Here is a 17,941-nt window from a genome sequence, read left to right on the forward strand (position 1 = left end):
AAGGAAGTAGCCCAACAAAAAAAACGATGAATGATCACCAGTCGCTAGAGGAAGGGAAACGGGTAGAGTATGAAAGGAGTCTGTGGACGAGGTAGGAAGAGTGGGTACTGCTGTGGGCAGTAGAATATGCCAAAGTGAAATACACCAACCAGAGAGAAAGATGTAGAGAATGGCAGAGGATATTCCACCACCACTTTCCCAAGTAAGACATACCAAGAGGGTGACTCACCACCAAAAGACATAATTTCTCACATCAAAACAGCTCCCCATGCTGCTTCTGATGGTGTCACATGTAATGTCTCAAAGCCTCAGATACTGTGGTTGGCCTGTGAGGTAGTCGGTAATCCAGGCCACCAGTGGAGCCTCCACCTTCATGTCTCGCAATTTCTCAATAATCAAGCAAATTCTGAAATACCAAAACATGAACGGTTTCACTAAACTGACAAAATTTGGCTTCTCCTGGAGTCCAAGCGTGATGTCAGTTTTTTTGAAACGTCTTGTAAAATTACAGCTCATTTAAATCAAGAGAACATATGTATCTGGAGAGAATTCCATTGCAAATATTCTCTCTTTTTAACGCTGTCTGCAGGAAGGAGTGTGTGTGTGTGCATGCATGACGTTTATCGGAGACAAAGTTACCTTGATGTGAAGCGTGACTCTGATATCTGTCACGTCTTGTTAAATCCCTCCAGATGTGTTATCAGGTTACAAAAACGGTGTTTTTCATTTTAGAAGTGTATCTTTCTCGCTTGCTTTTACATAATATATGACAAACATCTTAGATTCTGTAATTGGAGTTTTCTGGGAATTCCCAGAAATCTGGCTTTTTACTTCCGTGGCGAATGTTTCCTGCTTATTTTTGTTGTCCTGGCCCACGTTGGATTTAGGCTACCGTCTGATTCCATGCTATTCGTATATGTAAAATTGTTTCGAAACGTCTCTGAGACGCCACAGTGGATATTAAGTCTCAAGTTTTCACATCCTGATCCCAGATTGAAGGATAAGTGTAACGTGCCAAAGCTCATCCACACAGCAGCCAATGAAAGATGGGGTTACATATTTTACAGTGAACTCCACGTCGTGTTGAAACTGCTAAAGAAAGTGATTGAAGTGTTCTGCTGCAGGGAGACCATTTAAAGTTTATCAGGAATAAATTCAAATGGGCCTGTTTCAAGCAGAAGAACCAAAACACTGACCTTTTTTTTTTTTTTTTACTTTCTTGTAGAAGTCAAATATTGATGTGAAAGTCATTGCTTTCTTTTGTGGAAATTGTCAGTATCCCGTTTATATAAGTAAATAAGAATCAAATACGAGGTCTATTATAAAAGTATCCGACCTTATTATTTTTTCAAAAACCATATGGATTTGAATCACGTGTGATTACATCAGAAATGCCTCGTGGGCATGTGAGAGTTTTTTCACGCCTGTCGGTTACGTCATTCGCCTGTGGGCAGTCTTTGAGTGAGGAGTCGCCCACCCTGTCGTCGATTTTTTTCATTGTTTAGGAATGGCTCAGAGACTGCTGCTTTGTTTGATCAAAATTTTTTCAAAACTGTAAGGCACAACTGAGTGGACACCATTCGATAAATTCAGCTGGTTTTCGGTAAACCTTTTAACGGCCGATGAGAGATTTTGGTCTGGTAGTGTCGCCATAAGGACGGCCCACGGCGCCTGACAGCGATCTGCGCTTCGAGGCGGCAGCGTCTTGCCGTTTCAAGTTGAAAACTTCCACATTTCAGGCTCTGTTGACCCAGTAAGTCGTCAGAGAACAGAGAACTTTCAGAAGAAGTCGGCATGAGGAGTTTATTCGGACATTCCATTGTTAACGGACATTTTGTAGCATGGTGTTAGCTTTGTGGACCCTGCACATTTGGTGTTGCCACTGAAGTTCTGTTTAGATTAATCCTGCATTCCACTTTTGCTGTTTTTAAGTCATTTGAAAAACAGATAGTGGCTAAATTTTTAACTACTGTAAGCCATTTGACAGATGAGTCCATAAATTCAGCATACGGTAAGGTAGGATGGTTCATCAGAGCACTGTAAGTAGTTCAAGGCCTGTCTGTTATTTTGAAATTTTCCCTACTTTATGATTTTTTTTTTCCAAAACAACACAAATTTTGAATGTGTTGGTAATGTCATGTTATGAATCCCATACTTAAAGGCTATTGATTGATTTATCTAAAAAATGTTCACAATTCATCCTTGTGGTAATATTAAAATTGTAGAGAAAATGTGAACTTTGAGGTTAAATTCACACAAAATATTTCTTTCATTAGTTGATGGATTTGGATTCAAATTAGTTCAATCCATTTAAACACTGACGATTCTTCCCCACAAAATTTTTAATTTTGTTGTAAACAAATACTGTTTGTTTGGAAAACCAATAAAATTCACCCAAATGCTTCTTTCCTCCAGTTTCTGATCTATTGTGTAGTAAACAAAATAAAAAACATACTTGAGACAGTGTGTTCAAATGAGTGATGGCATCCTTTGGGTTGTCAAGTGGGCACCCTCCTTCTTGGGTATTTGCTGATAAGCCTACAACACCACCAGTAGTGCAGCAGATAACTGAAGCAATCGTCAAATGGTGAAACAAGCACCAAATTTGGCACAAATTCCTTAAGCATTAGTCTTTTGAAAAAACCCGCTTGCCACTTGAATTTTCAAAAGGCAGCCAGATAGGGGTCAATTGAGGATTTACACAGGGGTCAAAAACTGAAAATGCTCTCATCATATTATTGTCTGATCATAACGATTCCAAAATGTATAGTTTGGGCTATCTACAAATGAATGTTCTGGAGTTATGGGGTAAAAACAGCAAGAATGGTGACAAAGGTGAGTTTCAGTTTGTACAGGGGTCAAAAGTTAGTTATTCCAAGTTTGGTAAAAGGTGGTGCAAATTATTAGTTGAGTTATTAGGGTTTCAAAAAGGAATAGTTTGCACCATGTGCCATCCATAGTTATGGGGTAACATGTCACATGTCATAGAATCCAATGGACGTCAACATTGTTTGACCTTTACTGTGGAGACCAAGCATTCAACACAGTCAAAACTATTCCATTTAATAATACTATTAGCTCAACCAATAATTTGCACCACTTTTTTTTTTTTACCAAAATTGGAGTAACTTTAACTTTTGACCTCTGCACAAACTGAAACTGACCTTTGTCACCATTCTTGCTGTTTTTACCCCGTAACTCCAGAACATTAATCTGTAGATAGCCCAAACTGTACCATTTTGGAATCGTTATGATCAGACAAAGTTTCAATATGATGAGAGCATTTTCAATTTTTGATCCCTGTGGAAATCCTCAATTGACCCCTACCTGGCTGCCTTCTGAAAATTCAAGTGGCAAGTGGGTTTTTTTCAAAAGACTAATGTTTAAGGAGTATTTGTGCCAAATTTGGTGCTTGTTTCACCATTTGAACAATTCCACTGTAAATAATCTCTTATCTGCTGCACGATAGAGGGTTCTGCAGTGGATCCCAGTGTCACAGGTTCACTCCCTAGGTGCCAACAACTCACTTGAAAGCCCAGTCGGAGTCCTTTCTCTTCATTTACAACCCTGGCTCCTCTTCTGAACAGCCTCGGAGAAGTCTATAATTGCCTGCTAGTGGGCCTTCCCTCGCACTCCCATCTCCCTGAGTACCCCGGATGTTGAGGTGGTTATGAACCCGCTGCAACCTACTTCCACTGGTCGTGCCTTTGATTTTCAGCATTGTTGTTTTAATTTTAATTCTGATGGTTTTGTTTGATTCATTAATGCTCTGTTCTTCATTGCAGAATTTTGAATTTGGACAAAATAATCAACTTTTCAGTGGGTGATTGGGTGAGGAGAGAGAAAAGAGACAGTGATGAGAGTTGTTGTATTCGAGAGATATTTAGCGTGTTTTGTGTGTTTATTTAGTCCGTGGTGGAGTATTTAGCATGTGTCGTGGTGGTGTGTTTTTTGTAAAAATGAAGCATCTTAGGAATGTTGAGCAAGCGCTTCATTTTTTTTTTTTTTTAACTAGAGGAAGCTGGTGTGTGCAGTGTGTCCTCAGAGTCTGAACAAGACAGTGAGGCTTCTAATGATGGAGACAATCCCTTTTTTGTTCTGGACGAGCAATCAGAGCAGGTGGATCCATCATGCACACAGAGATCTGAGTGTGTGTAGAGCACATGAGGGTCGGAGCACGCGCTTCTCTATCCAGATCCAGATCTCCTTGCGGATGTGCAGCAGAGCCACGCCCCAGCTCTGACTGCTGGAACATGGAGGAGGATGTAGACACTGCTCCAGCAGTTAGCAGATTCCAACATAGCACACCAGGAGTCCAGGTAGATACGCTTTCACCCCAAAGTCCAAAAGACCTTTTTCTCCTGTGTTTTGCAACTGATACAGTCTGGACAATCTGCATAAACACCAATAACAATGCTGCAACAAACAAGGAGTTAGGGAAGAAATTCAGATGGACTGATCTTGATGTGGATGATCCTTACAAATTTTTGGTGGATTTTGATGTACGTGTTATTGGTGTCACATTCACCCTGATGGGAGGGTGCTGCCATACAAGATGCTCACTACACACTGGGAGCAATTAGGGGATTAAGGTCCTTGCCCAAGGGCCCTTAGTGATTTTCTGGTCAGGCTGGGATTTGAACCAAGGATCCTCTGGTCTCAAGCCCAACGCTTAACCACTAGACCATCGGCCTAATGAGGCTCATTGCATTCTATTAGAAAGAAATCCATCCAATAATCTGAAATTCACCTAAATGGTTTTTCCTTCTTCAGTTCTTAATGGATTTTGATGATCTGTTTTTTTTTGTTTGTTTGTTTGTTTGTTTCCTTCATCTAAGTGTAATGATGGCCAGCAGGAGTCGCTGTGCATATGATGGTCAATTCAATTAATCTAAAAATTGTTCACAATACTTCCTTGCGGAAATATGAAATCACAAATTTTAGAGAAAATGTGGACTTCTTTGGGGTGAAATTCACCCAAAATATTTATTATTTCATTTTTAAATGGATTTTGATTCAGATTGTTTTATTTGATTAATTGAATCACTGTTCACAATTCTTCCTCACAAAATTAAGAATTATGTTGTAATCTAGACTAGTTGTTTGGAAAATAATAAAATTAACCCAAAATGCTTCTTTTCCTCCAGTTTCTGATTGGTTTTAGTTCTCATGGTTTTGTTTGATTTGTCAAAGCTTTGTTTTTGAATGCAGAATTTTGAAATTTGAATTTGGAGGGAAATATCAACTGTTGGTCATGAAAACTATCAAATTCACCCAAAATTGAGCATGTTCCTGAATTTTATGTTTTCTGATAAGGGGTGAAAAAAATTCTACAGATTGTCATTACATTTTGGAGGAGAACCAGAGCTTCCAGCAAAAATATTTCCAGCAAATTTCTGTCCCCTGATACAGTTGACACACTGTTGTCAACATTTCAGCTTGTACTTCAGGCTTCATTCAAAAGTCTGTTTAAACAAAAGTGTAAACACTAAAATGACTATTACAGAATTTACAGCCGTTGGTAAAGATTTGTGTGACTTATATACTGACAGATAACACATTTCTCACTGTGAGTAATATTTATATCAGTCTGTCCCAGGAGTCAAAGCAAAAAACAAAATGAATTTCAGTAATAAAACAATAAATACCAATACATTACAACAATGCAAAAAAATAAACAAATTGAACAGCTGACAAAAGGACATACATTTCAAAGTTGATTCTGCTGTGACTATTGTTGACATTAGTTGCAACTCTTGTCATTTTTGCAAAGTGAAAATATTGCACATATCTTATGGGAAATATTTTGAGGGTATGTCTAAATACTTTCGGACCTCAGCAGCTCATCTGAGACGGAGTCTCTTCACCCAAAACGATCAAATGGATTAATGTGGTTATTAACCATCAGACGACAAGGTAAAACCTTTTAAATCATTCTAAAGTCAGTTTTAAGCAGAAACAATGCGACACTCTGTGACGTTTTGAAATGACAGATGCACAGTGAACGCATCAGTTAGCAGCTCATGTAGCTGCTGCGCTCTTATCGCTTCCTCCGTCTTTTATGGTGAAATAATGCTGAATTCATGTGGAAATTATTGTTTTACAAAAGCTTCAGATATCTGTCGCTGAGATAGATGATGACTGGACTGCAGTTTGTAGCAGAAACGAAGTGATAATCAGTGAACCGCGGCTAATGACGCATGTGCACTGAAGGCAGGGAGGACCGATTTTTAGGGGGGACTGTTCGGTCTGCGACACCGCCATTATGGCAGTGTTCAGGCTAGGCTTTTTCCTGATGCAAAGCCAAGATCGACTTTGAAATCTCCGCCCCCTCTGTTGCTGCATTCAACGCAAGTGAATTTATCAAATACATAGAACAACGATGCCATGTACTGAATGGGAGCAGTAATAGCAATGTAGATACTTGTTAGTCTCAAATACAGCTCTGCACTCAGAATGTCTCAAAATTCTGGATCATGAATACATGTGATCAGCAATTCACAAATGCTGAATCACACTTCACAAATAGAATTTTCAGTTTTGCAAATGCCTTTTTTCTTTTTTTTACAAATGACAAAATTACATATTTACAAATACACATTTATTTTTAAAAACCAACACACAAGTTATAAATCAGAAATTTGTGTTTGTGGATCACAAAGCACATGTGCAAATCAAGCGATATTTGTAGATCACCCTCTGTGCATTTGCAGGTAATAATGAGACAACTTTAAAATGAAAACAAAATGAAAATTTGACAGTGAAGAGGAACCTATTGATCCAAGAGAGACCATGAAGTGTGGCAGCTTGATTTATATCCTGACATGCACAAGACAAGACCTTCTGAGATCTGACATAATCAGGCTTACACAGAAGCAGACTAGCTGCTCTGTTATTTTGCTGATGTAATGATCTGCATAAACTAGGGTGTTGACTCCTTGGGGAACCTCGGGTTCTAGATGTGGTCATTTGTACTATATATGGAGGACAGCTGATCTTGGGGAAAATCTGTTTACAGTTATGCTACAATTTTAATATTAACATAGAAATCAAGTCTTTATGAAAGTCTTGATTGAAGGTTTAATCTGTTTTCAGTGTGTTCAATTTTCCAATATGAATTTTTGTTGTCAAGTTTTTCTGAAGCCACTTACCGAGGACAATATTCCTAGAAAAGAAATTACAATAAACTGAAGTTTTATATTTGCATTGTGACAGTGTTCACATTAGATCAGAAATATTATTTAAATATTTATAATAATAATATTATTTAAACGAAATATCTAATAATAACAAGCAAGAATAACACAAACTCCAAAAGAGAATACAATTATACAAAGAGAAATACAAGAAGTGAAGAGCAGGAGACAGAACTGGGAGAAGTAAACATTCAACTCTGGAGAAAGTGCAACAGGAAGACACAAGACAGCACTAAGTTCAGACAGAGAATATAACTTATTTTAATCCCTTTTCCCCCTGTCCTGTTGCGTAAGTCATTTTTTTCTCGAAGTTCCTTAACTGGCCGCTTGAGACTGGCTCCAAAACACGAAATTTCCCATCGAAGCCAATTTTAAAATGTCCACATTTAGAGCAGAAATAAACATGTTGACACAGCCTGGTACAAAAAAAAAAACAAAACAAAAAAAACGGTTTGGTCTCTGTAGATAGTCTCCCTCCTCCATGACAACTTTACGGGGAGTGATTTTTTGTTTTCTATGTTCTTAGTATTAAAAATTCTGTATAATTGTGGGCGTGGTTGCTTTGAGTGACAGCGACTGTCTATCGACTCCTCCCCTCGCAATGTCCATCGAAATGCAGCTGCTCGCTTGTGTCTGTTTTGAGTATTTTATTATAAAAAAAAACTGTAATAATACGGCTTGTGCGGTGAAATGTCACAACGGATCGCCCAAGATGTCGCTCTTGCAACACTGACGCTGAGTGAAACTCTCGTCTTATTTCATGTTGTATGCTAACGGGTGTAGCACCTTTACCAGCTGTCGTTGGTGCACTTCAGGAATGATAAGGAAATATGGCGGCGAATAACTTTTTCTCTTTACACCAAATTAAACCGTTATGAGAACCACTGTGCAGTCCCCAAAAATACGAGTTAATAAACACAGTCAGTGTTCTGGATTTGGGGAGAGGGGCGTGTTCAGGCTTTTTTTCGTCACGCACGGAGCCACCAGGCTCCACCCCTTTATGTATGAATAAAACTACATCTGAAAAACTAGACATGCCATCATAGTTGGCTTGAAGATATTATTACAAGATTTGAATGCAATGATAAGCCTTTCTCTTTTGTAATGAATGTTGTTAATTGGCAAATTTTACTTGCACAAAATGAGAATTTTGAAAAATTTGAAATATTTCTGGTAGAATTAATTGCTTTAATTGGTATATAAATACGTGTAAGTTAACACATAATAAAAAAAGTGAATTGAAGGTGAACCTTGGAGACTTATCACTAATAGACCTTGGCTGAGTTTGTTGTGCCTTACGCCCTTTTACATTTCTTTTTTTTCCTCTCTGTCTCTCTCTCTTTTCTTTTTACTGATACATTTTGATATATTCGATGTTACATTAGTGATTGTGTTTATTTTGAGTTAATTGTTTGCATTTATATGCTTGTTTATTCTTGTATTTTGAGATGTCAAATAAAGGTTTCCTTTTTAACCTTTTTATGTAGAGTTCATTGTGACTCAGTGTGGGCGGGGTTCTCAACATTGCTACGCCCAGAAAAGGCGGTCATTTCGGCATTTTTTTTTCTTCAAAACTTTATTTCAACAAATACAATAACAAACAAACGAACAAAATGCAAGGCCAAAGAGATATACAAGAAAAAAAAAGTTCCTTATGGAGAAGGTGTCAGCATTTTTCATTTCGGCTGTTTCGGTAAAGAAATGGGGAAAAATGACACCAAGGGTGTCCAGTGTACTATGCTCCAGTCCAGAAGGTAGCGCTATGAACGTATGTTGATTTGCCAACCGATATAAAAAAAAATCACACGAAGAACTGTTCCTGTTGTCGTCCGTGGCTAAGCTAGTTAGTGGAGACGTTGAAACTCTTCAGTGAACAGATCATCGTATCTCTGTGATCCTCGAATATGTTTTTGAAGCGCCCCAGAAGCACAAGGTCGACAGTAAACCGGAAGAAGAAGAAAAGGCGAAGTTAGCGCGAAAAGGTTGAACAGCTGAGAAGGTTGTTGAAACAGCGGATAGCTGCTGCTAATGCTGAGATCGAGAGAACCATAGAGAGGGCCGACTTCCTCTATGCTACATTGTAATTGGCTGAGCGTCGGTCGCCATGTTGCATGTGTGTAAGTGGGTGTTGCTATAGATGCACAATGACAGTCTGTGTCACTCTAGAATCATATTAGAGACAAAAGTTTGCAGTTATGTGCATTTTTTCTTCACCATGGATCATAACTATCATAACCAGCAACATCAGAAAAACATCAAGATCTAAAGGAACTGAGTGTTCATCTATCAATTGCACCAAGTACACTAAAACAAACAAGGAAGTGGCATTCTACTCCTTTCCAAAGGACAAAATGAGGTGAGCCATGTGCTTGTTTAGTATTGACTACTAATCAGTGCTATTCAGTACTGTTCATGAAAGGCAGACAAGCCCGGTTATGAGAAACATTATGATCTAAGTATAATGGCCATATATATATATAGCATTTATAGTGTAACCAGAGCTGCCATAGTACTACAAACTTGTAAATGAAAATGGAGGCAGTAACTGTCACTGAGAAGGTTAATGGTGGTATACACACAAACACACACACAGCAAAGGTAAAACTGGACAGACAATAAGTCTAAAGTGACATGTTGATACCTAAACTAATAAAGATTCTAAGATCCTTGCCAAACCAAGTAGCAATAGATCATTAATCATTAATGAAGCAGCTGCTGTCAGTGAGTGTTGCATTCCATCCAATGACTAAATGTGAATAATTTGCTTTTATTTTTATATCATGTGTGAATAAATAACCTGCAACTTCAGTAAATTATTTTAGGTGTGCAGCATGGGTTCAAAACCTGCGTCGAGAGGACCTGCTAGGGAAAAGTCCAGATCAACTGAGGTGGCGCCGAGTTTGCAGTGATCATTTTGCTACTTCCCAATTCAAGAACCCCAATGACAGGTAATTTTAAAAAATGCTCACTTTAGTCTGTGTTGTTACGGCTCCATAACTCTATTTTGCCACCAATATAGATTAATAATAAATAAAAATAAATTAAACTTTCAAAAAAAAGAGTCTAATTACTGTTAGTGACAGTAATGAGAATTTACCACTTCATATTGTCAAATTGTGGTAAATGCCCTCTAAAAAGGTACGTTGTGTGGTGTAGTATATAAATGTCAAATGTGAAAGCTGGTTGTTCTGTTTAAGGATGAATTCAGTGTAATGCCCCTACAGCTTACCCCAAGACATTGGTAGGGTTAAAATAACTAGTAAATAAGATAGAACAATCCTTGAACTATATATAGATATGCCAACTTTTGTAATGAATCCTAATTATAAGATATTCTTACAGGAAATCTGGATTGCTGCCAAATGCTATACCATGGTTAATTGAGTGTCCCAACCCCCCAAAGAGTGGTGATGTGACGAGAAAGCAGCCACATGACCGAGGACGAGCTGCTGTAACAGATGACCATGGCAGCAGTTCCATGCATGGTAAAAACTGTTCATTAATAACAGAAGTTTTGACATTTATCAAGCATGGGGCCTCCACTTGACGGGGGGGGGGGGGGGGGGTGTTTGGGGTGGGGGTGTGGAAACCACAGCCTGTTAAATTAATAAGCTGCAGAACGCATCCTGCTAAAATAATTTGTCTCAGAACGTATCCCATCATTATTTTTGTTAAAAAATTGTACATCCCACATCCTGTAAAAATTAAAAAGTCATTCCCAGTTCATGTGAAATTAATAGAGAAAAAAATGAATCCCATGAAAATAAATGTCAGTCCCATGGAACGCATAATTATTGGATCCTGCATCCCGCTAAATTAATAATTGCAATCCCGCATCACGTGAAATTAAGCAGGTGAATCCCATGGAACATAAAAGAGCATTGCAACAAGCATTATGAAGTTCATACCCTTAAAATCTGTATGGGCTTAACCATATCATATTATATAACTGTAAACTGTATAGCCTCAGTGTGATGATTGCAGACACTGCCAGACAGATTCGCTATCTACATCATGCAATACAAAGTTAGAAAAATACTGGCTACTTTGCTGCCTTCTTGTGTCAGTGTTATGATATGGAATATCCACTCTTAGTGTGGTCTTCATAATGAGTTAATGTTGGCTGCTTATTAGCACCATGGATGTATATTAATATGTCCATGTTAAATACCACCAACTCATTAATTAATGCATCCTTTTCTTGACATTCTAATGAATTTATACATGTGTGAGGCCACTTGTAATCTAGTTATCTACATAAGATGTCTTTAGATATGCATTGAACAAGATCTATTCATCATCAGGTAAGATCATTGTGTTGAGATCAGGCTGCCTAGGTTATAAGATACTTACAGCACCTTATTTTCCACTCTGTACACTCCACAATCATAACAGCTGTTTAAACGTTTGTAATAGTAGTTCCTTGTGTTCTAAAGTCAAATAGTGCATTACAGTAGCTTGTCGTACACTCAAGAGAAGTTTTGTTACAAAACATCACTCCACTCGCAGCAGCCAAGCTGCCCCAGTTACACACAATTCAAAATGGCGTCCAGATTATGTCATTTTGTGGGAGTGTGGCCCTCTCTGTGGTCTCTCTGGCTGAGATAGTTGAGTTGGTAAAAGAAACAGAGCGCAGCAAGAAGAAACAAGTGGATTTAAAGAAGAGAAGAAACTAGTCAACGTGCCTGGATGCTGTTTTCAATCTCTGAAGTTCACTGCTCCAGAGCAGGTTTGTCCCACTAACGTTATTTCAGACCAACTCCACCACAATCCAAATGATAGCTGTTAGTTTGTGTTGGAGTTCTTATTATAGACTGAACACCAAATATCAGCAAAAATAAATAAGACAAACTGATGATAAATGAAGGACAGTTCAGCTTGATCAATCGATACTATCGATACCATTTTTCCTATTTTATGCACAAAAAAATAGAACTGCAGTAGTGTTCAGAATAATAGTAGTGCTATGTGACTAAAAAGATTAATCCAGGTTTTGAGTATATTTCTTATGTTACATGGGAAACAAGGTACCAGTAGATTCCACAAATCCAATAAGACAAGCATTCATGATATGCACACTCTTAAGGTTTGAATTGGGCTATTAGTAAAAAAAAAAGTAGAAAAGGGGGTGTTCACAATAATAGTAGTGTGGCATTTAGTCAGTGAGTTTGTCAATTTTGTTTGAACAAACAGGTGTGAATCAGGTGTCCTCTATTTAAGGATGAAGCCAGCACCTGTTGAAACATGCTTTTCTCTTTGAAAGCCTGAGGAGAATGGGACATTCAAGACATTGTTCAGAAGAACAACGTAGTTTGATTAAAAAGTTGATTGGAGAGGGGAAAACGTATACGCAGGTGCAAAAATTATAGGCTGTTCATCTACAATGATGTCCAATGCTTTAAAATAGACAAAAAAAAAACAAGACACGTGGAAGAAATGGAAAACAACCATCAAATGGATAGAAGAATAACCAGAATGGCAAGGCTCACCATGATCAGCTCCAGGATGATCAAAGACAGTCTGGAGTTACCTGTAAGTGCTGTGACAGTTAGAAAGACGCCTGTGTGAAGCAATTTATTTGCAAGAATCCCCCCGCAAAGTCCCCTCTGTTAATAAAAGAATGCAGAAGAGGTTACAATTTGCCAGAAAACACATCAACTGGCCCTAAAGAGAAATGGAGGAATATTTGTGGACTGATGAGAGTAAATTGTTCTTTTTGGGTCCAAGGGCTGCAGACAGTTTGTCAGACGACCCCAAATTCTGAATTCAAGCCACAGTTCACAGTGAAGACAGTGAAGCATGGTGGTGCAAGCATCATGACATGGGCATGTTTCTCCTACTGTGGTGTTGGGCCTAAACATCGCATACCAGGTATCATGGATCAGTTTGGATATGTCAAAATACTTGAAGAGGTCATGTTGCCTTATGCTGAAGAGGACAGCCCTTGAAATGGGTGTTTCAACAAGACAATGACCCCAAGCACACTAGTAAACAAGCAAAATCTTGTTCCAAACCAACAAAATTAATGCCTTGCAGATGTGAAGGAAATCATGAAAACTGTGGTTATACAACTAACATACTAGTTTAGTGATTCACAGGATTGCTAAAAAAAAGCAGTTTGAACATAATAGTTTTTGAGTTGTAGCGTCAACAGCCAGATGCTACGACTATTGTGAACACCCCCTTTTATACTTTTTTTTTTTTTTTTTTTTTTACTAATAGCCCAATTTCATAGCCTTAAGAGTGTGCATATCATGAATGCTGGTCTTGTTGGATTGTGAGGAATCTACTGAATCTACTGGTACCATTGTTTCCCATGTAACAATAAGAAATATATCAAACCTGGATTAATCTTTTTAGTCACATAGCACTACTATTATTCTGAACACTAATGTATATGCGCACAATTCATAACAATCTGAAGCTCATGTATCAACATCATGACTCCAAACTGCACAACACCATGGTTTCACTCAAAATCCTAAATCACAGTGATGCAAATCTCTAATGTAAGAAGCATCATTGTTCACTTTGTTGTAGAAACACTGAGCTTCAAAATGCAGCACCCTGATAACCAGTTAGAATTAGAAGACTTAATTTATTCTGAAGGAAACCACTGATGTTTCAGCTGCACAGATAAACAGAGATTCAAGTCGACATGAGAACAGGAGACTGAATCGGAAAAATAACCATTGTAAGTTCTTTCAGACTCTCTTGTTGCTCAGGGTTACCACAGTAGATCTGTTATCTATCTGCATGTTGATGCCCTTCCTGACACAACACCTCATGACATGGAAATGGGCACGTGTGGTCTTGAACCGGTGACCTTCTGCTTTGGAAGCAAGCACACTTACACCCACGCTGCTCCTTAATAAAAATAGCTATATTAGAAGGAAATACATTTCAAAATTTATCCGGAAAAGAAGACATTAAAAAAAACTTAACACTGACAGTGAATTATGGCCCTTGATAGTGTTGGTAATATCACAAACACATGATTTATTGCATATTCTGAGTGGAAGAGTTCTTGTACATGTGAGCTGCTGCAGACACGTTATTATTGGACATTTGAGGAGCATAAAAAGGAGGACTAACGAGACACAGTGAGACAGGGAGGGGACAGCTGTTAATGATTGTCAGAGGGAGGAGTTTAATGGGTAATTTTGAGGTGAAAACACCCACTAATAGGCTACAGGACATCATCAGCTGGCTTGGTTGATGTGATTGGCTGCTGCGTTTTGTTGCTGTAGGATTTTTCTGTTCAGCTGTCTTTCTTGTAAATGTGCTGTTCAGTGCACCGTACTGTACTATGTACATCTATTAGGATGGCCCTCATATCCTCCTGACTACCAGGAGGATATATATATATATATATATATATATATATATATATATATATATATATCACAAGCACAGTGCTATTTTAATATTTTAAGTTGGGGGAGCAGCTTCACATAGGTCTATTAAAGTTCAGTGTTCGCAATGGCTTAATGTGATTTCTACTTCTGAACATCACTACAGAGTTTCTCCACACCAGGTTTTGAGATATGAAAGCATTTTTCATGTATGAAGCATTGAAGCAAAAGCTGCAGTCTTGCACACGTCTTCGGCACTGTAAACAGTATTACGGCTCTTGACATTTCGTGAACCTTGTTTTTAAAAATGATGCTTTTGAAGCTGCTTTTGTGCACGATTAGTGGAGTCAACTTGTGAGTGAATGAGCAACTTTTGCGTAATCCATCAATATGGAAATGCAGATTGCAAAAAAATGTGATGTGATGGAGAACATCTGAGCTCTGATTCGGATTCAGCACCCCAAAATGACCCTAAATCAGTTCCCAAAGTCCATGCAAGAAATTTTTATTTTATTTATTTATTTATTTTGTTATTAATCTCAAGTACTTGTACGTAGTGACTTACTCAAGAATCTGACCTTGCACAGTTTTAATAACTGGTATGTCCTCACAAGAACCCAGTGAATTTGAAAAATAATTATTTTAGATTTTTCAACATTTTACAACAAATTTCAATTTCTCCAGTGAACCATCAAAGGCTTAACTGCAAGAATTCAAATGCATGTGTAACTGATTTAGAGCAATAAATTACCATGTCATCTGCATAAGATGAGAAGAGGCATGTCATAAATTTACACACAGATCAGTTAATGTAAGGCAAAGGCTATTCGCCCAACCGTTGGGCAGATAAATATAATGTCTTACCTTATTCGCCCAACCGTGATCGTGCATTTGACCATGTTTTGTGCATCTAAACTACATTTTTTACACCATTTTTTTTATAAGACTCTATTGCAGTATGTTTGACACATTTAACGGCGCCGTCTTTAATTACTGTTTAAAAAAAAACACAATCTTCGTAACCATTTTGAACGGAAGCCTGTTAATGACGACGAAACAGTTTTTATGAACAAAATGCTGCTTGTTGCCTGTAAGATATTGTTAGTTTGACACAGTTCCCTGGGTGTGATGAGCCAAACAGAACCGCTTTAGATCACAGCCCTTCCACGGGCTGCAATCCCTCCCACACCTGGCGAGAAAATATCCGCCTTTTTTCCCCGCATTGAAACCGGAAGTGAACTAACAAGTGCGCTCATTGGTTGGTTGTGGTTGGACATATATGCTCGCGTATTTACTTTATTGAACAAATGGTTGGACGTATAGCCACTCCGTTAATCTAAATTGTGAACAAAATGGGTCCGAACACGGAACCTTGAGGTACATCTTTTGTGACCTCAAGGAAGGAATAACAAACTCCAGCCATCTGAACACATTGTGCCCTACCCGCCAAGTACTGTGCAAAGCAAGTGACAGCTTGTTGGAAATGCCTTTTCTTAGAAGAATTTCAAGCAAGAGACTGTGATCCACAGTGTCAAAAGCCTTAGATAGATCAATGAACAAGCAACACAAAACTTTCTTGAGTCCGGTGCTTCAAACACGTTATTCAAAACTTTTAAGGCTGCAGTAGCAGTGCTGTGATGCTTCCTGAAGCCCACCTGAAGAGGGTTTAGAATGTTGTTTAATTCCAAATATTCCTTCAATTGATCACAAACAAGCTTTTCAAATACTTTCGCCAGAGTTCATAATTTGAAATAGGCCCATATTGCTCAGAATTGAGGGTTCAGTGTTATGCGTCGACGCGGGTTGAGGAGCGGACCTGCGTCTGACAGAACCCAGCGGTAAAAATAACCAGAAGGCGGTTCCCAACAGAAACTATTTATTTTTCACCTGTGCTTACAAATGTAAACATAAAAGCGTCCCTCTGGTGGAGTGATAAGTGGCACGTTCACCAGCGCCCGCAAAGATTAAAGCCCGGCGCTCCTGGACTCACTACCACCGCCAAACCCCCCCAGGTGGACACGACGAACCGATTCTCTGTGGAGCAAAGAGAAGGTGAGGCGAGTCAGCAGATACAACTCCATCCTTCGCATAACACACGCCATCAGCAACACACCCAGGTCAATGTTTCTTTTTAACTTTATGCAAATGAGCAGCCTCTCACAACAGGTGGAGGATCACTTATCCTGCACGCCACCGCAGTGAGAAGCAAGCTGCACAATTCTCCTCACAATCTCAGTTTACTGTGTAACAAAACACCAAGATACTATCAACACTTACTTAATCACTTAATTACCTTTAGCGTGTGCTGACAGCATGTGTCCTCACCCTTCCCTGCTTCACGGGCTCGATATGTCAAACCCAGGCGCGGTCCTCAGCGTCTCACAAACGAACATCACAAGGTCGAGTTCCCGGCAGTTCTGCTCAAATCACACATGACTTATATGCAGAACGCCATCCAATTATCTGCTTCAGCTGCAAGTCTTCAAGGCCGCACGTGAGCCCCTGCCACAGGTGTTCCACATGACGCTAATAAGGGTGAGGACTCTTCAGCCAGCACTTTCTCCACAGACAAATCAGCCCTCATGCCACCTGGAGAGCAAAGAAAAGAAAAGAACACCAACACAGCCAGCCACGCCCCCCCAACACACAACAGTTCAGCTCCTTTTAATTTGGTAGAACAAACACAGGTTTCCAAACTTTAGGAAATGTGTTTGTGCTGACTCAGATTAAAAATGAGAGTTAAGGGCTCAGCAATGAGGTCAGCTGCCAGTTTAAAAAAATGGCTCCATACAATCAGGACCAGCTGATATTTTTTTTAGAATCCAGGTTCTTCAGCTCACTGTGAACCTCAGAGACAATAAACAGAGGAACAATTTACAGCATTAAGTTCATCATTTAAAACTGTTCTTTTAAAGTCAGTGTTAAGAATTAAACAAATGACCTTCTGAAATCAAATGTTCATTACAATGATTTACCATGGCAATCTTATCAGACAGGTTTATAGAATCTGTTATCAAGAAACTGGACAAATCACTGAAAGACATAACACCAGAAGCAGATCAAACAACATTTTAAAATTTCTTGGGATCATTTAAGCTTTTGGTAGTTTCAAATAAGAAAAAGTCAGATTCAGCCTTCTTGATTTAAAAACGTACATCTATTGCGTACCTGATCTTTTTCTTTAAGATTTTGAATTTCCATGGAAAACCAGGGATTATTCCACCCTTTTACTCTAAATTTATGCAATGGAGCATGCTTATTCACTAGTTTCAAGAATTCATCATAAATTCCAGTCCAACTCATCAACATTGTTATATTTATGAGGGGCATTTGTTAGTACTAGATTAAGAAGCAATGATCAAGAAGGATCTTAATGTTATAGACCGAGTT

The 17,941-nt window shown here is 38.6% G+C and overlaps 1 protein-coding gene across 1 annotated transcript in view; it reads left to right on the plus strand.

Annotated features, from left to right (window-relative positions):
- The window catches only part of LOC117504818, a 3,434,143-nt gene that overhangs the window by 3,120,206 nt on the left and 295,996 nt on the right, over window positions 1-17,941 (plus strand). The gene's annotated exons all lie outside the window — the stretch shown is intronic.

Source organism: Thalassophryne amazonica, chromosome 23, assembly GCF_902500255.1.
Source record: "Thalassophryne amazonica chromosome 23, fThaAma1.1, whole genome shotgun sequence".
Classification (NCBI taxonomy): Eukaryota; Metazoa; Chordata; class Actinopteri; order Batrachoidiformes; family Batrachoididae; genus Thalassophryne; species Thalassophryne amazonica.